Below are 23,627 nucleotides of genomic sequence, written 5' to 3'. Positions count from 1 at the left end.
CACACCGTCCTGCCCTACCTGGGCTCACAAGCTGTGGCACCTCCCCGGAACAGGAGGTGGGCCGGGGTGTGGACCGACCTGCCCAGAATCTCAGCGTCCAGGACAGCTGGGCTGGGCCCTGGTTTTTGGACTCAGGCCGGAGTGGCCTCTGGGAGGGAGTCCGGCCGCTACGCTTGGGTTCAAAAGCCCACCTCGTCCCCTGCCAGGGGCTCCCCGGGTTCCATTCTGTTGCGGGTTCTGAAAGCCTGGGAGGGGGGCGGTTTGTGAGGGTTTACTGTGTCAATTATATGAACAAAATTGTTGAAAACGTAAAATTGCACCAGAAACCCCTTTTGGAAGGAAACCTGGAAAAGTGGAAAAACACCCAGTGATACCCCAAAACCAGACTAAAAGTGGGGCATGCAATTTTCAGAAGAAGCTGAACGGTCACCCCCTCTGAAGCAGCGCACTGAACACAATGAAGGGTCACCTAGAGGCTCGCTGGGGGTGGGGTGGGGAGCCCCTGCTTTGACCCAGGGCCCCCAAACCCCCGCCCATCCTGCAGCTGCTTTAAAGCTGCATCCGGCCCAGAAGGCCTGGCCCAGGAGGCCTGTGGGTGGCTTGGTCAGGCTTCTCCAGTAACGATTCATTTGTGCCAGGAGTGGTTGCTGGCACGTGGTGAGCCTGGAGCCACCTTGGGGCCGCCTGCCTCTGCTTGCAGGGAAGTCACTTGGCCCCTTTTCTGGGTGAGGCCTGGGGAGGCTTCCTTCATGGCCCTGGAGGCAGTAACCCCTATCTGGAGGGCAGAACTGCCCTGGGTCAACCCCATGGGTATCCCTTCCCAGATGACAGTCTCTGCCAAGTGGTACCTCATTAAATCTGCTCTTTATCCGCCACTACTGGGTCGCAGTCACTACAGAGGAGTCATTTCTGATCCTATCAGTAAGTCTGCAGAGTATACTAGGACACCCACTTCACAGAAAAGAAGACTGAGGTTCCGAGGGGTGAAGATGCTGGCCAAAGTCACATGGCTGGCCAGTCGTTTCCTCTCCTGGCACTTCCTGTTCCTGACCCAGGAGAACTGGGTGAATAAAGCCTAAGCAAAAGACTCCCCCATTCCCCTGTCCCCCCCATCCCTGGGTGTTCAGGCCCAGCACAGAGACCACAGGTGTCCCCCAGTGTCTCTGCAGCAGGTAGGAATGTGGGAAAGCTGGAGTGTTACCGAAAGGCCATCAAAACCGTCTGTCCTTGGCCTGTGGGCTCATCTTGGGACAATCTCAATGTCCCAATGGGGAAACTGAGGCCCAGAGAGGGAAGAGGGCCTAGTGTAGGGTCCCCAGTGGGTGGCTGCCCCTCTCATGAGCCATCACGGGAGCCAGAGCTGCCTGACCGATGGATAAACAGCACCCCCACGCCAAGCTGTTTAATCCAGCTTTGCACCTGACAGAATGGCTTAGAGAGAGCCCCCCCCCCCCTTTAGCTCAGAAGCCCTTTCTTTCTAGAATTCTCTTAGGAGGAAGAAAACTCTTCCTAGCTGGCTAGAGGATTGTACTCAATGATCTCCTTCCCTTTAAAGTGCTGCATGTGAGGCCCCAGGCTGTAGGCACGTTTCTCTGTCTCCACCTCAAGACAGAGGAGTCACTGATCTGAGTCAAGCTGCTTCAGTGAGTCCGTGGACCTCTGGGAGCAGGAGGGACTGCAGACTCTCCCCCGCACTGGCTGATACTCCGTGTTGAGCCTTCAGTGTCATCCCCTGACAAACCCGCAGAAATGCACACAGCCGAGGGCAGTTGCAGATTTCAAGTGAGGCCATAGCATCCACGCGCCTGGCCCTCAGGAGGTCCTCTCACCTGCTGGTTCCTTTCTCTTCAACCTTGATCGGCCTGGGTAGCCAAGTGTCCCCGAAGTCCTAAGATTGTGTATGAATATAGGAGGGCTAATAGTTTACTGGAGGCAGCGCCCAGCCTTGCGTGTTTTCAGAATTCAGAGAAAAGCCATTGTAGCTCCTCTGCTCCGTGACTATCTTTGTCCCCTGAATATCCACTGAATCAAGTCTTTAATGTGTGATCTCGGGCTTAATGTTAAAGAAAAGAACACGGCTAGTGGTAGGATGTAATGATCAAATAAAAAGTTATTGTACTTCTGCTTCGAGAAAGCGCAAGCTGTGAGGAGATACCGGCTTTAGGAATGAAATGTAATTTCCTTTGAACCTAAAATAGCCTCAAGAACCCAAACGCCTTTCCCTCTCTCCTGGCCATGCGTCCTCACGGTCTGAGAACCAGGAGATCAACCCGCGGCGCCCCTCCCTCCAGGGCTGCATTTCCACCGAAGGGCGCGAGGGGGCAGCACCACGGCAGTCAGCCCGCCCTCCGCGCGCCCAGCCTTGACATTGCAGGATTGGGGGATTTTCCACGCTGGATTCCCTGGTTCTCTTTCGGCCGGTCTCCCATTGTTGTTTCCAAAGGGGTGAAGGAGGGAGGGCGGCTGCATCTGTCCTTAGAGCCCCTTGTGGGGATGGCCCCGCTTCCCACGGCGGGGTGGAGAGAGGGGTTTTGTTTGGGGACAAACTTTTAAAGGGGACTCTGGATCGCGGTGGAATCAGGGAATCGGGGAATCTGCGTCGCTGGGATTGGACCCCACCTCGGGGGCCGCGAGCGGCCTGCCCAGACCCCAGAGCCTGGGCCAGTGTGAGCTGGGAGGGTGGGGGCTCCAGGGGGCCGAGCCTGGCTACTCACGGCCCGTCTGATTTAACCTACGCGCCCTCACCTCTCTGGAGGCCTGTTTCTCCTGGAGTCCCCTCTCTTGCCCACTCGTGCTTCCTCCCTTCACCTGCATCTACCCTCTGCCCTGGTTTCCTGGAGAGTGCAACCCGCCTATCTAAGGCCTCCTCCTCTAGAAAGCCTTCCCACTCGTCCGCCCCTTCCAACTACCCAGCAGTCCCCATGTCCGGGGCTTGCTTGCTCTGCAGGTTCTGCGGGGTACCCCCTCCCTTCCACCCCAGCCCCGCGTCTTCCCGGGGTGAAGAGCTGTCCCCACCTCCACCTGGACTTTGGAAGGGCAGGGGCATGCCAGGCAGAGGGAGGGGCACCCCAGAGCAGCCGTCTTGAGCTCTCTCTGCCCGTCCTGACCTCTGAGTAGCCAGTGGCCAGAGGGCAGAGCAGAGCCCGCCCCAAGCAGGACTCTGCAGGTGCCTTTCTGAGCAGTCTGTTGGCTTTCCTTTTATCTCCTCCTCACTTTGCGTTCTCTCCTGTGGCATTTTAAGGCATCCTTAAATCCTTTGGGGAAGAAGGTGGGAGTATAAATGGATGAATGAGAATCTGAGCAATTATGACGGAGACAGAGTGTTCCTGATCTTCTGTGCGCTCCTCCTAGAAGCTGACATTGGAGACGTAGCTGTGGTCCAGGGGATCAAACTAGTGTGGATGGCTTTTCCATAGACCCTGTCCTGCCAGGCCTGGTGACTGTCCACCCTGGCAGACGGCTCACACCTCGGAGCCTGGGCCTGGCCTCTCTTGCCCCGCATCCCTGTGTAGGGGGACTTATGCCGAGTCGGGGAGGCGGGGGCGCTGCTGCCTGATTTGGACTCCCGTCCAGCCCTGGAGGCCCTGTTCTGTGTCTCCCTTCCCTCCTGACCACGGAGTGCGCAGTCAGGCCCCCTCATCCTATGATGCCTTCCTGCTGACCAGGCTGTTGACAAGGCAGGGCCGAGTTCTGCCAGCTTGGTGAGGCGTGGACTGGCATAATGTTGTCCCAAGGGCATTGTCCTCTTTCCCACCCTTAGAACTTCTGGTAAAGGGACACGCCTTTGGAAATTCCGGGACAAAGGAAGGGGTGAGGTGAGAGGTGTCTGGTGGCGTGGCCCACTCCCAAGGGGACCTCATCCCAGATTGCTATCATGTTTTGTTCTGCCCAGAAGGGGCCCCAGCCTAGCTGGGGTGGGTGTGGGCAGCCGCCTGGGAGGGCCGTGGGGCACACTTTGGAAAGATACACTGGTGGGTATATTTCCTGAGGGTCCTTTTACCTTCCTGCTTCTGGGCAGCCCTTTTGAGGGTTATCTGGACTAGGTGGAGATGAACCGCTGCCCCCGCTAGGCTCCCCGAGGCTCCCTGGGCCAGGGCACAGGGTGGGGAGGGGGGGCGTGGGGAGGCTTGTAACCAGCTCCTGCCTCTCTGTCTCTGGGCTCAGCTGGTCGCCCCTCACTGAGGTCGGGCCCCTCCACCTGCTTCTCTGTCAATGTCACTGGGGTGCCTTTCCCCCCTGCAGCTGCCCTTCCTGTGAGATAACCACCTGCCCTCCCTTATCTGCCTGGCTCTTGTTCACCGATTCTTTGTGATTGTCATTTAAGATTCATAATAGATTATCACAGATTAAAGTTGGTGTGACGGTTGGTTTATCAGATGGAAGCCCCTTCCCTGGGCAGGACCACAGGGCCTCTAGCAGGGCCTGGGCCCTAGGTCGGGGCACAGCGGTGGGGATGCTGGCAGCTCTGTGGAGAGGCCAGATTTCAGAGAGGGTCCCTGGGCCACCTCCTGTGTGGCCTGCCTGTTCCAGTGGCCCTGTGGGGAGGGTGCTCCTCTGTCCTGGAGACCAGGTCCCGGAAGGCACCACCCATCTGTCCCTGAGAGTTAGCAGCTGGGAATCTTGCCTGGGGGGATTCCGAGCAGCCTAAGGGAGGAGGGGGCACCCCTTCTGGGTACCACAAGAGGGATGGAGACACATGGGAAGGCTGGCCTATGGTCACAGGTTCTACTTCAGTTCCATGGTTGCCAGGGGCAGGGGTCACACTGTGGCCTGGCTGAAGCCTGGGCTGGGGACAAGGCCCTGTGGTGGCTGACAGTGGCGGGCGGGCGGGTAGGCAGGCAGGTGGGCAGTGTGCTCCTGGCTCAAGCGGGTAGCAGGGCTGGTGAGCACAGTTCAGATCCCCTTGCCTGGGGCAGTCAGCTCTGAGCCCTGGGCCACATCTGTGAAAAGAACCGGCTCTACCAGCCTCTGAGGCGGCATCTCATTGAATCAGTCTGCACACGCAGCATCCTTTTGGGCAGGCTGGGCTGTCAGCCCCTCTTTACAGCTGAGGAAGCTGAGACCCAGGGAGGCCAGGTCACCTGCCAAGGCCACCGGGCCAGCTGGCGGTAGAGGCAGGCAGGGAACGGAGGCCTCTGCTTTCACAGCTGAGGCTTGCAAGGCAGGGAGAGGCTGCCTCTCAGATGAGGAGGCCTGAGGAAGGGGGCTGCACTGTGATGCCTGCCTGAATGGCCGGGGCACTCTGGGGTGGGGCGAAAGCCTCCTTATGGGACTTTCAGGAGACTGCAGCTTGCGACACTCCGTCCTCCAAGGCTCACCTGGGCTGGGGGCCCAAGGAGGAGGGTCTCAGCCTCAGCCATATCAGAACAAAGTCAAGTGCGGCTGTTAGGAGCAAGGGTGCTGTGTTCATTTCCCAGCTCTGTCTAACCAGCTGTGTGACCAGCAGCGAGTTACTGAAGCTCTCTGAGCCTCAATTTCCTCATCTGTAAAATGAGGATAGACCGCTTCATGGATCTTCATAAGGAATAAATGAACCAACACACATCAGGGGCTACTAATCCTTAGTAAGTCCTATACTGAATACAAACGACCAGCTCCTCCCGTGTGCCTGGCCCTGAGCTGGTCCCTGTGCATTGTTTTATTTGGTTCTCTCCGCTGCCGTGTGGGTATCCTTTCCTACATTTCATAGATGAGGAAGTTGAGGCCAAACAAGTCCCATTTCACAGATGGGGAAGTTGAGGCTAAACAAATGTACCTTGGCCAAAGTACCACTATCCCCCATGGCTGAGGATCCTCTTACCTTCCTGGTTCTGGGCAGCCCAGCCCTTGGGGAATCCAGGAACCTGCTCTCCCTGGGCTGGCCCAACTCTCCTCGGTCTGCCAGGGTTTGAGGTTCTCTGTTCCCACCCTGGGACCCTCCTGCCTATGCCTCTGGGCCCTGGTTTTTCTCACCCAGGCTTCATCACCTTTTTATGGGAATACTATTTTTTGAATATGTTAATATGCCCCTCTCATTTGCATCTTTTGGTCCTGACATCTCTCTTTTTTGCTGGAGGCATCCTCTGGCCTCGGGCAATTTGGACAGGCAATATTCAGCTTCAGAATTCCAAAATGAGGCTTTCTGAGTTTGCACCTGGCCAGCAGACCCGAAAGGCAGACTTTGTTGAGAGGTAAAGATTTTCTAAATCTTTTATCTCTTAGTGTTTCAAGACAGAAGTGGTGTTTGTGAATGCTGGGGTGTCTGGGAGAGGCCCAGTCCCTTTGAAGCTGCTTGGTGTAGTCTGCTCTGCAGGGCAGCCTGTGCCAATGGGGGTCATGGAGGGGCCCCAACTGGATGAGCGTGGAGGCTGCATGGTAGGGAGGATGGGCAGGCTGGATTTGTTTTCCCAAGAAGCCTCTGGTTTCTTTGCAGCTGAGATGGTACCCAGAGGCTCTGATGCCCTAATGGAAGATGCGGATCTTGACTGCACCCTGGGGCATTATGGCTTCCCATGGACCACACAGGCCAGGCTCTTTCCGTGATAGCCAGGTGTGGGGGCTGCGGCAAGTCCTCTGCCCGTGTGCACCGGGAGGCTCCACCGGCCTCCCCAGGTGGGAGGGTGACCAGACCATGCCCACCACCCAGCTCACTTCCTGTGACTCTCACCAGCCCTTTTGCTCTAGGCTCTCTTGGAGTCTTAAAGAATTCAGAATCCTGAAAGACCAAACATCTACTTGAGCTGTTCAAGTAGAGACCAGGCTGTCCAAAGGGAGGATTTGAGGATCACTCTTAGGGATACAACCTGAAGCACCTGCGGAATTTGCTGTAAAACGCTCCAGCGGGGATGGGGTGCCTGTAAAACATGAAGGGCGTGGGCTGGGGATCGTAGATGCTGGGAAAGAGCAGTGTGAATTCATTATGCTCCCTTCTCTACTTCTGGATGGATTTAAACTTTCCATAAACAAAAGCTAAGAAATGAAAGAAAGTCTTACTCGTGATTGGATCAGATCAGAATGACGCAATGGGGCTAAATCAGGTTTTCTCTGTTGTAACACTGGTACAGGGCTGTCACACAGATCGGAGCAGATGGAGAAATAAAAAGCAGTGTTGCAGCTTCTGGTTTGGAGAAGGTGGCAGAGACCTGTTTCTCCCTGCTTCTCCCTGCTAAGGACAGCTACGAAGCCTGGAAATGGCACAAGAAGCCACCCAAGGGGGACTCTGGGAGGTGGAGACCCCAGGGCTGGAGGAACGGAACAGGGGCCAGGCTGTGTACAAACCCCACCTGATGGAAGGTGGGACCCAGGCCTGGCATTTCCTGACCTTCAGCCTGGCAACATAATGGTCCTGTATGGACTCATTCCTTCCCCAGTGGACTGGCTGTGCTGCTGGAAACACAGTGGGGCCAGGCGATGCCAGCGGGAGGGGTCAGTGGGGAGGTCCCATGACAGTGCTGTGAGGCTCTGAAAATTAGATTCTCATTGGAAACCCAGGCCATAAAAGTAGGCCAAATAAAGGGGGATGGGGTGGGGTATAGCTCAGTGGTCGAGCACATGCTTGGCATGTGTGAGGTCCTCGGTTCAATCCCCAGTACCTCCATTAAAAGAAAGGCCAGAACCCCCATGTTAAACCTAAACTGATGGCCGATTGCTAAAACAAAACATATAACCACACACACAGTCTCCAAACATAATAGGGAAAATGTCAAGAATATAATGAAAAATCAGCCATCATACAATGAACCAGGGAAATCAGAGCTTGCATATGGAAAGATTGAAAAATGCCAACCCAGAGATGAACCAGATGTTGGAATGATCTGGCAAGGATTTTAAAGTATAGTCACTGTAAAAATGCTTTCACAAGCAGGTACCAATGCTCTTGAAACAAATTCAAAAATAGAAAAATCTTCGCAAAGAAACAGACCTTTAAAAAGCTATATCTGAAAAATACAATTACAGAAATTAAAAAGAAAAAGAAAGCCCACTGGATCAGCTCAGTGGTAGAGTGGAGAGGACAGAGGATAGAAAATCAGTAAACTTGAGGACGAACACAAGAATTCATCCAATCTGAGCAAAAGTGAGAAAACAGACTAAAACCAAACCAATGAGTCCCGGCTGCCAAACAAAAACGAAGCCTCCAGGACTTGTAGAACAATAAGAAAAGATCCAACCTTTGTATCATGTGTCCTTGGAGTCCAGTTGGAGAAGGAACATAGATTTGAAAGAGTACTTGGAGAAATAATGACAAAAACATCTCATAGTTGACAAAATACATAAACCGACAGACTCAGGAAGCTGAGTGAGCCCCAAATAGGATAAATCCAAAGAAATTCATGTCCGGACACATCATAACTAAACGTGAGAAAATGGAAATAAAGAAAATTCTTTATAGCTGTCAAAGAGAACCTTGCCTTCTTTTTCTTTGCATTTCCCTGAGACTCCTCTTTGAAAAACACTTTCCCTTATCATTTTGCTGAATCATTTGACTTTGAAACATTATTTCTAGGTTACAGAAGTAGCACCTGGTGACTGCAAGAAAATTAAGCATGTTATTTATGAAAAAGATAAAAATTACTGCAATGTCACCACCCAGCAGACACAGCCATTAGTGTTTTGATATCTGAATGAACATTTTAGCTAAAATGGAATCAGAGAATGCACATCATTCTATAACCTGCTTTTTTTTTTTTAAGTGGAGGTACTGGGGATTGAACCCAGGACCTCGTGCATGCTAAGCATGTGTTCTACCACTGAACTATGCCCACCCCCCCTATTTTTTTGTTTTAAAACATATTGTGAACATCTTTCCTTATCAAGAAATGTGCAAGTCTATCATTGTTCTTGATGACAATGTAGAATTCCACTGTATGATTGCCCACAATCTCAATAACCACAGATGTTGAAAATTAGGTCCCCTATTTTCAATGGTAAATAATTCTTCGATGAACGTTTTTCTGTGTACATCCTTGTGCGCTCATCTGATTATGGCCTCGGGATAAACTCAGAAATTTTGAATTTTGCAGTCAAAGAATATGTGTGGTTTGAAGCCTTTGATAAATATTGTCAAGTTGTCCTGCAAAAATGTCTGCCCATAACTCTTTCTGCCAACGGTGGATGAGAATACCAAGTCCCAGGAATGCCAGGTCTCTGACCCCATCATCGTGTGCTCCCTTCTGAGTGTGCCCAACACCTCCTGCCCTCAGGACCTTTTGACTTGCTGACTCCTCTCTCGCCATCTGCTCAGAGCTGCCTCTGCAGCCCCCATTCCTCCCCCAGTGGGCAGGGTCCTTCTGTGCCCTCCAGCCTGGGCACTACCCGCTCTAGGAGAAAAGCTTGCAGTTCCCAGCACCCCGACTTGTAGCCATGACCATGAATAATGCTGTTGATTGCTTTCAATTGTTGAAAGTAAATCCAACTCCTCACCAGCCAGAATACCAAGAAATTTATATTAAAAGATGGAAATGGTAAGGAATTAGAACATCGGTGGATTTAAGCACGTAAATATAGAGATTGTACCACCTCTTCTCACACAGACTTTCAGCATTTTCAGCAAGTGCATTTTTCTCCTTGAACTTCATTTGATCTGTCCTGCTTTTGGTAGAGTTTCTTCTGTGCTTTGTAAAAAAATCAAACTGCTGTTTAATGACCCAATGGTTCATCGCTTAATTGTGTGCAAATTTCGTGCTCCTGCATGTCTCAAAATAGCCTAGTTTTTAAAAAAATATTTGACATTACTCTTATCTTATTTATTTTATTTATTGAAGTATAATTGATTTACAATGTTCTGTTAGCTTCTGGTGTACAGCATAGTGATTCAGTTTTACGTATATATATACACATATTCTTTTCCATATTCCTTTTCATTATAGGTTATTACAAGCTATTAAGTATAGTTCCCTGTGCTGTACAGAAGAAATTTGTTTTTTTAATCTGCTTTTATATATAGTGGTTATCATTTGCAAATCTCAGACTCCCAAATTTATCCCTTCCCACCTCCTTTCCCTGGTAACCATAAAATTGTTTACTATGTCTGCAAGTCTGTTTCTGTTTTGTAGATGAGTTCATTAGTGTCCTCTTTTTAATTATTTTTTAGATTTCACATATAAGTGATTTCATATAGTATTTTTCTTTCTCTTTCTGGCTTACTTCACTTAGAATGACGATCGCCAGTTCCATCCATGTTGCTGCAAATGGCATTATTTTATTATTTTTTACAGCTGAGTAGTAGTCCATTGCATACATATACCACAACTTCTTTATCCAGTCATCTGCTGATGGACATTTAGGTTGCTTCCATGTCTCAGCTATCGTATATAGTGCTGCTGTGGCCATTGTCTCCCCAAAAATATCTTGACATGAGCCTGCCTTGTATTTGGATCACGTGTAGCCTCCGTAGTCAAGGTTCACGTCTTCTGACAGGGTGGGCCTCCCAGGAGCCCACATCCCTCGGCCTGGGGTCTGGGCAGATGGAAGCAGCCCTCAGTAGGGAGGCCAGGGGACCCCGGCTGCATTTGTGGAGTGTCTGTGTCTGGAAAGTGTGTGGGGCCCTTCACACAAGTTATTTCTTTTCTTTTCTTTTCTTTTTTGGTGGGGACGATAGGAGGTAATTAGGTATGTATGTATGTACGTATGTATTTATTTATAATGGAGGGGACTGAACCCAGGACCTCGTGCATGCTAAGCCCACACTTGACCTCTGAGCTATGCTTTCCCTCCCCAACAAGTTATTTCTTGAATCCTCACCACCACTCCGTGTTATGGACAAAGCCACTGAGGTTAAGCACTTGAATTTTCTAGAGCTCCAGCTAGTCGATGGTGAAGCAGGTGCTGGAATCCACAGGTAGGACCCACCAACGCCGGCCTCTGTCCCCGCCTGGGCAAGCCCACGGGAGGGCCCCCAGATCCATGTCCCGCTGCAGGGCCTGGCTTCCCTGGCACGCACTGGGCCAGTTCTGCCTGCCCACGTGTACCCAGAGGTGCACACGCGCACGCACACTCTTGCACGTGCGCACTCACGTGTCTGCCCCGGGACTCCCCATCCCTCCCACCTCCCCTGAGGCTCCGTTTCCTGAGCGCAGGGTCCTGCTCCCAGCCCTCCCCTCCTCCTCAGGGGCTGGCCGGGCAGCCCAGGCGCTTGTCCCCGGAGCCCGCTCCTTTCTCTGCCCCTTGGTGCCCGGCTTGGCAGCGGCAGGAAGCAGGGAGACAGAGGCAAAGAGATTTTTTTTCTAATTCAAGCTGCGGCCAAGCCATTGTCTGCAGAGGCTGCCCTGTGGCCACTGCATTTTTCCCAAACGGCGCCTTGCCAAGAAAAAGAGGGGCCTCTGCCAGCAGCCGAGGGAGGAGACATCGCAGGGAGGCCATGCGGCACCCGCATGGCAGGCTCCGCGGCTGCGGCTGCAGCTGCGGCTGCGGCTGCGAGGGAGATGCTGGAGGATGTGGCCGGCGGGGCTGGCGGGGCGGCAGGCGGTGGCCTCCCCCCAGGACAGGCAAGCCCACTCCTCACATCCCTAGATCCTGGCCCAGCCCTGGTCCTGTGCTCCTTTAGGCTTTCGGTGCTTCCTTCCTCTTCTTTCTTTCTTAAAACAGCTGCTTGGATTTTGTGAACAGGAAGAGAGTTCATCGACTTAAGTACTACGAGGCTCCTGGGTGAAGGGTGCCTCTCCCCGCTCCTGCACCCCGTCTTCCTCCCCACGGCAGTCGGCACGAATCACACACTTCTTGCATGTCCTCCCAGAGAGATGCTCCGCAAATATCTCTGCCTGTTTAAGCAAGTGTTGCATAAATTCCGCTCTCCCCTAGTTTTTGCAGAGAAGGCAGCTCACTCCACACGCTGTGCTTTGTGTCGCTTTTTTATCTGGACACCTTGTAGTGGGGTCCACTCTGCATCAGGGCATACGGATACTCCTTACTCGTTTTTGGAGTGCCATCATAGTTCACGGAGCGCAGGAACCATAATGTGCTTAACCGGTGTTGCATCCAGTTCTCTCAACTCCTGTGCGTGGCTCCGGGCAGGTCTGGAAGGAGGCGGGAGGCCGAGGTCATTGGTTATGATGCTTCAGGGACTGTTCATGCTCAGATTTTCACTGCACCTCCTGCCCCCGCTTCCATCCACATCATCAGAGCTGTGGGATCCCTTCAGCACCCTGTGTACCCCTCAGAAAATCCAGTCACCCTGCAGCTCAGATCTAGGGTTCTCTGTTTTCCAAAGCAGGGGAAAGGGCGGAAACCAAAATTTAATGAGCATCTCCAGTGCACCAGAGTGAAGGGAAAAATGAGAACTGAATTACAGGGTGAAGTCAGCGGTGAATCGGTAATCAGGAATGGTGTCACAAAGTCTGACATGCTACTCAACGTGGGCAGCAAATTTGATACTGAATTTCTTGGTGGCCAAAGTGGACCGGCTTGGAAAATACAGACCCAGGAGTATTTGCATTCTTGGTTTATGACAAAGCTGGGGAAGCAATAGGAGAAGGGGGGCTTTTTAATAAAGAGTGCTGGCTATTGAGGCTGTAAATAGAAAACAGACCAACAAAACCTTGACTCCCATCTTGTACCTGGCACACAAAAATCAACTCTATGCGGATTTAGATTTAAACGAGAAAAGCAAAACAATGTAGGTGTGTCAAGGTACAACCAGGGAAGCAGGACCAGCAAGGGAGGGATTTTGTGTGTGTGTGTGTGTGTGTGTGTGTGTGTGTGTATTTATTACACAGCTTATGCAATCATGGGAACATATTGCCCACAGGGGCTCATACCTGGAATATGCAAAGAACTCGTACATTCAAGCAAGAAAACACAAGCACCACCATAGGAAAGAGTCTTGAATGGATACTTTGTAAAACAGTTAATCTAAATGGCCAGTCAACACGTGGAAAGGTATTCGACCTCGTTAGAAAAATGCAAATTAAAACCGCAATGAAATAACTCTGGCAGTTTTAAAATCTGCCCACAAATTCTTTAACAATCCTCTTTTCAATAGTAGAACTTAATCCTCTTCCCCTTGAGCATGGGCTGGACTTAAGAGACTCACTTTTTTTTTTTCTAGTTGAAGTAGTGTGGATTTACAATGTTGTGTTAGTTTCTGTTGTACAGCATAGTGATTCAGTTATGTATTACAACCACACATCAAAAAGATACAATAGAGTCACAAAAACCAAAACGAAAAGAACTCATGGACACTACAAAAGAAAATCATCAAACCACAAAAGGCAAAACAAAACGCAAAACAGAAAGGAACAAAGATGAAATACAAAATCAACTGGAAAACCAGGTTTAAAATGGCAATAAACCCACATCTATCAATAACTGCCTTAAATGTCAAGTGACCCACTTTTCATTTTGGACCTCAATGCAGAGAATTTAATTCTTCACAAACCTCCTTTTGTGACCTGTTCTCGTCACTGGTCTGCCTTTACTTATTTATTTATTTACATTTATTTTGTTGTTGTTAATGGAGGTACTGGAGATGGAACCCAGGACTTCGTGCATGCTAAGCACGCCCTCTACCACTGAGCCCTACTCCCCACCCCAAGTGACTCACTTTTAAGGAATATGATATGGGAAAGGCAATGGTGTATTGCTTCCAACACAAGTTATAAAAGACAAGGTGATTTCTTTTCCTCTCTCTTCTTTGGATCACTTGCTGGGGGAAGCTTGATGCCAAGTCACTAGGACAGTCAGACAGCCCCATGAAGAGGAACTGAGGCCTCCTGCCATGACATGAGTGTACATCTTAGATGCAGATCTTCCAGCCCCAGTCAAGCCCTTGATGACCACAGCCCTGACTGACGTCTTGACTGCAACCTCTTGAGAGACTCTGGACCAGAGCTACCCAGAAGAGCCACTCCTGACATCTTGACCCACAGAAACCTTGAGGTAATAAGTGCTCGCTGTTTCAGGGTACTTTGTTATGCAGCAGTAGATAACTGATACAGCACCTTCACTCACCAGCATGGTTAACGTTAAAAAGACCCATAATACCAAGTGTTGTTGAGAACGAGGAGCAACTGGAATGCTCACCCATTGCTGCTGGGATGTAAACTGGTACCACTGCTTCAGAAAACACTGGTATTTTTTTTGGTTCTAATGCTTTCACAAAATTGAAGGCCTTCATTTCCAATGACCCAGGGATTCCACTTAAGGAATACACCCAACAGAAATGCATGCATATGCACATATTGGGATCCGGGTACAGAACATTCCTGACAGCACTATTTGTAATAGCCCCAAGCAGGAAATGGACCCCTAAGTCAATTCATGGTTAATTCTTACAGAAGAATGCTTAAGCTATGAAACTTAATCATTGTGGCTGCATGCAGTAACCTGCATAGGGCTCATAAGCATAACTCGGAGTGAAAGAAACTTGACACAAAGCAGTACACATTGTACAATTGCGTTTATTATTCTTATTTTTTTTTTGGTACAATTCCATCTAAATGACATTACCTTTGGTGAGGTGGGGGCCCCGAGGGCTTCTGGGGAGTCGGCAATGTTTTATTTCTTTCTCTGGGTGAATGTTACATGGGCGTCAACTTCGTTGTCTGCACATTTTTTGTTTTGTGGCTTTTTCTGTGTGAAGGGATACTTTAAAAAAGATTAAAAACCCCCTGACAATCCTAACGAGTCAACAGCATAATAACCCACCTCGTTTCCTGGGCCTGTCCTGACAGCCCTCAGCAGACAGTCCTGCTGGGCCTGCGGCTCTCGGATGGGTGTGACCTCTGGGAGTCCGTGGAATGTCTGTTCTCCAGGCTAATCCTGCATGAATAGTGCTCCTCTGGCTGAAGCTGGAGAACAGAGTTTGAGGTCTGTCCTGACGTACTGCCCGCCAGCCTGGCTGCCGAGAGCTGATGCACCCACTTCAGGGATCCAGTGGTGCGGTGATGGAGCTGACGTCATCTCACAGAGGCAGGGACTGCTACTCCTGCCCATGATGGGAGCTGCTGGGGCGTCCCTGTTGAGGGACTGGGTGTTCCCAGGTCCTGCACTCCCGCACTGTGGGCAGGGGATCTGGGAGCTTGCCATCCCAGGACGTGGATGTGGGGGGTTTAGCCTGGACATTTCCAAAGCTGGAGTTACCAGTTGCCTCAGAGGACCATCTCAACACGGACACAGACACACACACACACACCCTCACTGCGTGTTTAACACAGTAGCTAGCTGTCTTCAGGACACGTGGAAGGGGCTGAGGTGACAGTATGGTGTGTGTCAGTTGCCCATCGTGTCCCTCTGCTCACAGAAGCAGTGTGAGGCTCTCTGGTCCAGGGGAGGCCATTGTATCTGACCACATGGCAGCCCAGTGACCTAGAGAAGCAGGGATGCTGGTTCATGGACCAATCTGATGGGGTCCCTCTGAGGTCCCTGCTCCTCCAGAGCCCTAAGGCAGCAAGGCCCTGGAAATTTGGGCAAGAACGTGGGACTTTGTTCCTTCTCAGAAGTTGGGGGGCACCTCTGGTCCTGCACATGTCTCTGCCAGGTCAGCCCTGGGCCCAGTGGCCCACGCAGTCACAGCCGAGCCTCGTCCCCATCCAAGAAGCAGGCTGTCTTCCTGAAAGGGGGATCAGACGGAAAGCAGGGTAGGGCAGCCCACGTTGTTTCTGCTTCTAAGAACAATAGAGGAGAGAATAGATTTTTTTTTTTAGGCAACCAGCGGGCTCTGCCCCATTGTCTCCTATCAGAAAAATTCAAAAACTCTGGCTTCATTTCCTTATGATGCTTTTTCTGTATTCAATTCAATGGCCAGTCTCTTAGCTGTTTCTGTCACGGTAGCAAAATGTCTTGCAATTCCAGGCCCCACTCCTGCATGGTTACATGACCCAGAACTAGAGAAAGCATCGTGTCTCAGAATTCCTGACAAAGTGAGATTTGCTCTCATCAGATGAACTTGGCTCACGTGCTCACACCTGAACTGATCACTGGGGCCCAGTGGGTGGAACGTGCTGTTGGATCAGCCTACGTCGCACAGCTGGGGACAAGCTGAGATGTAGGTCCCCTACGTTCACTCTGCTCCTGCGGGTCTGGCGTTGGGACTGAGAAGCTGGAGCTGACTGTGCATATGAGCGCAGCAGAAAGCCATGCCTCATTCTCCTCCTGACTGGCAGACCTGGCGGGCTTATGCCCATCTCTCAGTGGACCCTCACCTCCACCTCCACCAGACAGGCACCTGGCCATCCTGCGGCCCTGGGACGATGGTGAGGGTTCCCAAAGTTCACTGTGAGCGAGACAAGTGTTGGTGGTGATGCCTTCTTTTATCGGATGAGCAAAATATGCATGTCAGTCGAGGGTTTGGAAATCCCATTCTGTTTTGCCCTCTTCTGGCTTTGTCAGAGATGCGTTCATGTTGATTGTGTGTCTGAGTCTCATGGATTCTTATACTTGAACTTCAGGTCTTGGTGGCTGAGAGCTGTGGAGTCAGGGAGGCCTGGGGCAAATCCTGGCTCCTCTATGTACCAGCTGGTGACTTTGGGCACATTACTTAGCTCTTCTAAGCCTTTGTTTTCTCACTTCTTATCTATATATTGTGGGGGAGGGTGGGTCCTGCTGTCTTGCTGGGTTGGGAAAATTAAACGGGATGGTTTGTGTAAAGGGCGCTGACACACTTTAAAGTCGCTAGACGGGGGGAGCGGTGACAAAGATGAAGTGATGCCACCGCAGACGTGTGGTGTGTGCTCAGTCACTCTCAGCCCTGAGAGCCGCTAATTCCTCCTGTTCAACGATCTGTTTCCTCATTTCCTCTCTGCTGGCTGTGTTCCTGCCAATGAAAATACGACTTTTCATTACTGGTCACTGAAACCAATGACCTTCACGCTGCTTGGGCCCAAAGGGCATTTATTGGTATTCAGCGGGGACACCCCGGACTCGGAGGCCAGTGGGCTCCAGAGATGAGGCTGGGGGTCATTCCAGCCCTGGTGCTGCTCTGGCACCAGGGGAAAGAACTTACCCTTGCAGCGGGGAAGATGACTGTTAGCAGCTCCAGGCTTACCCCCTCCCAGCCCGGTGCCCCACAGGAGACCATGCAGGACGTCCCAGGGCAGGGAGAGGGGTGTGGAGCGGGCTGGGTCATTAGAAGTAGGGGATGGGGGATCTTTCTGGGCAGAGCCCTTGAGACGAACAAGGACCGGGTCCTCTGGCCCCTGGGACGGGAACCCTCGCAGCCTGGAGTTTCTGGCTGGATGCTCAGAAGGAATTTACACTCTGTAGCCCATGTTTCCTGCGCAGGGTGCTGTCAGAGCAAGCCCGGGCCTGTGGTTTCCTCCTGGGAGCCTTTCTAGCCTGCTGAGCTCTGGGGGCCCCTGAGGTCCTGCCTCCAAGTCCCAAGGCTGGGGCACACCTGCGCACTGCGTTTCCTACCCTGAGATGCTTGTCCATCCTCACGGGCACACGGTCCTTCCTGGAGGCCCCCTCCTCCCCCCATCCGAGCAGTGCCCTGGCCAACAGCTCCTCTGGGCCTGGCTACTGTCAGCACCCTGTGCCCCCCACCAGGGTTTACCCTGCTGTTCCGCACCACGGAGGGCAGGGCAGCTGGGCCAGTGGCGGTCAGGGTGGCCACAGGCCCACTGGGCCTCGGCCTGGCAGCCCCACTTCTGCCACAGGAGGGTGTCAGGGTTAGTGCATAACCTCACATCTAACCTATCTGGCTTGGTCTGGCTACCTTCCAGAGAGGCCATCTCCCTGTTAATCATTCTTCAGACCACCAGCCTCCTGCTGCTCCATCTGTGTCAGCGGTGGGGCCCTGGGGTCCTCTGGGAAGACTGGGGCTCCCAGCAGAGACCAGGGCAGCTGCGTGAGTGGGCCCATCACAGCCGGTCCCATCAGACACAGGGTCTGCCTGACAGCAGGGCCCAAGCTCTCCCGGCTGCACCAGCTCCTGTCTGAATCCCTACTCTTCCTGTCTCTCCAGACCTGCCCCCTCAGCCCTCCTGCCGCACTTTCTGTCTGACCCTCCAATTGTCCCTTTCCTTGCTTGAGTCTCCCCCAGGGACGCCCCGGTCAGGCTGGAGCTTCAGGGAACCAGGTCTTCTGTCTCCTGTGTTCCGATTGTGCCCAGAGCAGTATTTGCATGCTTTTTGATCGCAGGTGATGCAGAGCAGTGGTTCTCAAACTTTTTGATGTCGGGACCTCTTGGCACTCTTCAGAATTATCGAGGACCTCAAAGAGCTCCTGTTTGTGTGTGTTCTACCCAGGGGTGTGCTGTGGAGCTGGATCTCTCCCACCAGCTGGTGGGAGGTGATGCTGACCTTTTTTCCCCTGGAAAAGTGTCAGTTGCTTTGGCCCTGGTGAGAATATTTACAATATGGAAATGGGCAAATGCCACATCTCAGAACTCTGCTGCTTGGGTCCCTGGTTGTTTAACACGTACCAGCAACCTGCTTACATCTATGTTCACTGTCTCACAATTTAAAATCGAGAAATTCGTAAAACATAGGAACTCACAGTGTACATTTCATTAGCTATCGAAGTGAGGATGTATTATATATGCCATTAAGCTGGGCAGGTGGTTGCCATGCTCTGGCCCCAGCTGTGCCAAGCAGGGAGAGGATTGAAGAGGGGCCGGCCCCTGGACTCTGCCCATCCTGTGTGCCTCACAGGATGCGACTGGCTTTGAGCCCCTCTGTGGAATCCCATCAGGAGGGCTGGGCTCCGGGTGGGAGACTGAAGGAGCAGGCGGGACAGACATGGGTTCTCCGGGATCACGTCCCTGAAAAGCGCCCACCCACCCCAACAGTGGACCTTGTCTGGGAGCCTCCTAAGAAGGGGAGACCACACCTTGCCAGGGAGGCCCGTCCCCTCAGCCCTAATCCTCCAGCCACCCAGGGTGAGGGGAGTGTGGGTAGTAGAACGAGTTTTAATGAGATCAGACACATGGACACTCTTCTTCAGGGTTGGATTTGCTACCTGGATGTGCCCAAAGGGAGATTTTGACACACACGGCTGAGTGTAGGGATTGGAGGAAAAGTGAATGCAATTTGCATTCAAACCAGGGACATCAGACTCTTAGGTCAGCTCAGCACACAAACTTCCCCTCCTCCCTCCAGGGGCACTGACCAAGAATGCGGGCAGGGTCTCCAGTACAGGCAGAGGTGCCGGAAAGAGGGCTGTCTCTCACCTGCCACCCCTGTCTGCTGTCCCCTGTCTGCTCTCCTCTGTCTGCGTGTCCTGTCTGCTGCATCCTCTCTGCCACCCTTTGCTGTGTTCTCACTGCTGTACCTGCCTGCTGTCCCCTGTCCACTGTTGCGGGCACACTCCTGCCTGTCGGAGGTAGTCCAGCCCGGTCTCAGGTACATAATCTCTTCCTAGAGGTGGGCCCCTCTAAGAATGCCGCCCCCCAATGCTGGACCAGTGTCTGGGGGTTCATCAGGGACATGTGTCTTATCGTGGCTGTGCATTCCCTTCCCACCAGCCCCTGACTTCTCAGGGCCAGTGTCAGGGAGGGCCTTCTGGATGAGCTGAAGAGCTCTAAGGAAAAGCAGGAGTTTGCCAGGTGTCAGGAGGAGGGAGCCTTACTAGGGTTTCCGCCCCCGCCACCCCCTCCCACGTCTGCTCTGTGGGTCAGGAGGCTGACCTGGGAGGAGTCCCCACCATTAGGATGTGCTTTGGGTGGGTGGGGGACGTCACTGAAGACTGTATCACCAGGGGTGATGGGCCAGGTTCATCCTTGGAGCTGGCCCACTGGGCGCACAGTGGCTTTGGGGGTGTGCACAAGGAATCCCCGCCAGGCCGTGGGCAGGCATGAGTTCCAGCCAGTCTTGGGGAGGGTGGGGGTTGGGCTTGCTTTCCGGCCCTACCCCCCACCTCTTGAAGTCCCAGGAGGCCTGGGGAAGCAGGCGGAGGCCTGAGACAGGGGTGCATTTTTGGAATTCCAAGCATGTCTGCTTCCTGTACAGGCCCCACTCTGCCTGGGAGTCAAGAGCTGGGCAGGCTCTGGGCTCCTGGTTAGTCCCACCCCCAGAGTCTGAGTAGTGGGGGGCTGGTTCAAAATGCTGCCTGATGTTAGCTCACCGGGGAATCTTGCCCCAGGGCACGTGGTCCTAGTAAAAGGCCGCAGAAAATGATATCACATAATTTAGGCAGCAAAATATCATAGGGAGTTGTTTAAAAAGGAGGTTTCCATGAGACCTCCCATTGAAACATTAAATGTAAACATTTTTTAAAAAGCTCCATTTTATCTTATTTTGAAATTTTGGTTATGATCACTCCTGTGCAAAGATAACGTGTGTGTGTGTGTGTGTGTGTGTGTGATGTTAGTGACAAAGCGGGATGTCTGACTCTCTGATCATAGAAAGGGTCACCTTTGAAGGGCCAGTAGTGGGACAGATGGATGAGCGCCCCGTGGGGGGCAGGCAAGGCTGTGGGAGAGAGGGCGCTGTACGTCCTGCCAGCTCATCAGTTTCCCTGGGCGCCCAGTGATCCCAGGGCCGCAGGCCAGGGGCGACCCCTTCTTCTTCCTATGAGCTCTTCCTCTGCCGGTGGTCCCCTGCCCACCCTGCTGATCCCTCTCCAAGGGTTTGGGGTGTGAGGACAGTAGTTCCCTACCGACTTTCCTTGACTTTACCACATCCTGCATTTTTCTTGCAAGATCTGCCACTTCCATCTGCAGTCTCTGCAGGGTGTGTGCATGGCTGAGATGCACAGGGAGAGGCTGGGTGAGACACTGTGGACGTCTGCATATGGTCAGAAGAGGTCCTCCTGTGAGAAGGTCTCCTGAAACGTGACCTTAGCTTTCCTGCCCATCCACAGAGAAGCTGGTGTCCAAGACTTGAGTGAAGAGGGCTTGGGACCTGCAGTTCGTCTGAGTCCATGATCTCCATCCTCTGTGCCTGGTGAGGCTGGCGCCCCAGCTGGAATCCTGCTCCGAGGTCCTCCTTCTTCTCCCTCCAGGTCAGCCAGGGAGCTTGGAGCCTTACAGGCTCACTCCCTGCTTAACGGGGCTGTTCTCCAGGGTGGCTGTCCCTGGATGGCTCCCTTGGGGTAGGAACTCTGATGCCCCACCACCTGCTGGTGGGTCTGGGAATGGTTGTCTGCAGCTGAAACTGAGCTTCAGACTTAACCTGTTGGAGCCAGCCCTGCCACAGCCCCACCTGTCCCAGGGCTCCCAGACTGTCATCCCTACTCTGGCAGCCTCTCTTGCCTTTGTGGGAGCCTCAGCCTGGTACCTGTGGGACACCGCATGGCCACGTCTTCCTGGCCGGGTCCAGGAGTTCTTCCTGCCAGCCTTGGCCTGGAGGTGGTGAACTGATGGTCCCTTAGGTCCATCCCTCCACTGGGAGGGAGCCTTTGGGAACTGTATGGGTTATCTGTCTCTGGGAAACAAGCCACCCCAAGATTTAGTAGTTTAAAAATAACAGTAACTTGTCTTCCCCATAAATCTTCAACTTGGGCTGCTCATGGCACCAGCTGAGGGGTCCCTTCCAAGATGGCACACTCACGCGGCATGCTGGTGCTGGCCGTCAGCTTAGCTCGGCTTGAGCTGTGGGCCTAGGGGCTCAACGCCTTTTCCTGGGCTGCTTGGGCTTCTTTAAAGCGAGGCAGCTGGGCTCCAAAGGTGAGCATCTCCAGAAAACAAGGTGGCAGCCTGAAGTCACATCCCTCTTGACTTTGGATTGAAAGTCCCAAAGTTCCACCCATGTGCAAGGCGTGGGGACATTGGCTCCATCTCGGATGGGTGAGTGGCAATGTTCTAGAAGAACACATGGAGATGGGAGACGTGGCTGCAGCCAGTTTTAGAAAATAACATCTGTCTCAGGAGTGAAAATGGGGGGAGGGCAGCCTCTGAGATGTCCCAAGAGTCTTCTCCTCCTGGGATTTGTGCTCTGGTGCAATCTCCTCTTGATTGTGGGTTGGATTTATTGAGTCATTTCTAATGAATAGGACATGGCTTCTGTCCTGGGTGCCTTCTCGGGCTCTCTGTTGGCTCACTCACCTTGGGGATACTGGCTGTCATTTCATGAAGCAGCCCCCTGGAGAAGCCCACGTGGCAAGGACCACAGCTGTCAAAACCACGTGCGAGAGCTTGAAAGCAGAGCTCCCTGGTCAAGCCTTTGGATGGGACTGCAGCCCCAGCAGATGGCTTGACGGCATCCTCATGGGAGACCCCCCCCCCCCCCCCAACCCGGAGGCCTCCGGCTAAGCCAAGTCCAGATTCTGCTTCATGGAAACTGTGGGATGATAAGCGAATGCTGTTTTCAGCTGCTAATTTTCATGTAATTTGTTACACAGCAGTTGGTAAGGCAAATTTTGCCTGTCACATGGCTTCAAATAAACCATGGGTCACAGTGACAGCAGCTGAAAATTGTTTGGATGAAGAATAAAGAAAGGACAGAAGGGAAGAAGGAAGCAGTATTTTGGAGATAAGTTTTCTGCATCAGGAAGGGGGTGTTTCTGCCAAGCTCCCGGCTCTCCACCAACTCCCTAGATCATTTATGTGATCCACCGGCCATCTGCTGGACACCATGCCTAGGCTGTGCAGTGCTGGGGACAGGCCCATGTTTCTCTGGGGCCAGTAGTGGGACAGATGGATGAGGGCCCCATGGCGCGCAGGCAGGGCTGTGGGAGAGAGGGCGCTGTAAGTCCTGCCCAGGGAAAGCCCCCGGAAGGGGGATGTCTAGGTGGGCCTGCAAGGAGGCACAGGTGTGCGCAGAGGTTGAAGGAGGAAGGTCAGGCTTGGTGGGGGTGGGTTGGTAAGAAAAGACTCACCACTCACTGCCTGGCTGAAGCAGGTGGCTGAGACTTTCCCCCGGAGCTGCCTTTTCTTAGCAGAGAAGCTGGTGGGAGCTGGAGGCAGACTTCCTGGCCCGCAGTGGAGGTGATGATTCTGGGGAGTTTGGGCAGCCAGGCCTGGGCACTGTGTCAGGGGTCGTCATGAGTGAGTGAGGATGCAGGAGTATTCTTCGTGGGCCAAGGATGCTCTCTGTGCTGGGGGAGGCGGTGGGGGGGAAGGCCAGTCCTGAATCCCTCCCTGACCTCAGGCTTAGAGGTCCTGATTCCCCACCCTGTGCCAGTCCCTCCTCTGCCCCTAACACTCACTTACCCACTAGTCACCCTGAAACTCCTGCACTGCTTGGAGTGGCCGGGCTGTGCCACATGCTCTGAGCGGATGCTTGCCTGCCCCCTGAGGTGCTCCTTCCCTTCTGTCACTGTGGCCTGTCCAGGTGTCTCCTCCCTGCTGAGGTAGCAGGACCCCATCCCGTTTCCTCCCTGCCTGGCAGCATCTCCACCTCCTCCCACAAGGCGAGGCCCTCTTTCCAGACCCAGACGGGTACTCAGTGGCCCTGGGGGCCATGGCCGGGGCCTCCTTGGCCCACTTCCCCACGACCTGATGTCTTAGCTCCATCATGCAGACACCCCGACCTGAGGGCCTACCACTAACCCATTTTAAGGCACTTCTTTGCATGAACACAGAATGTTCTGGAAATTGAAGGCCTCTGGGTCTCCTGACTCCCACCCCCATCTGGCCTGGAGGACACGGCCCCCTCTACCCTTGGTGCATTTATTTTGCTCCACCCCGTCTGTGGTTTAGACCGTGAACTGATGTCCGCACAGTTCTGTATCCAAACCACCCCTGTTCTGCTGATGGAGACTCCAATTTTTTCAGTCACTGAAGTTCACAGGCCCGAGACCTCCTGAAGGGACATCAATTACTGTTTGGAAAGATT

This window comes from Camelus bactrianus, chromosome 5 (assembly GCF_048773025.1).
Source record: "Camelus bactrianus isolate YW-2024 breed Bactrian camel chromosome 5, ASM4877302v1, whole genome shotgun sequence".
Lineage (NCBI taxonomy): Eukaryota > Metazoa > Chordata > Mammalia > Artiodactyla > Camelidae > Camelus > Camelus bactrianus.
This window is presented reverse-complemented; position numbering follows the sequence as displayed.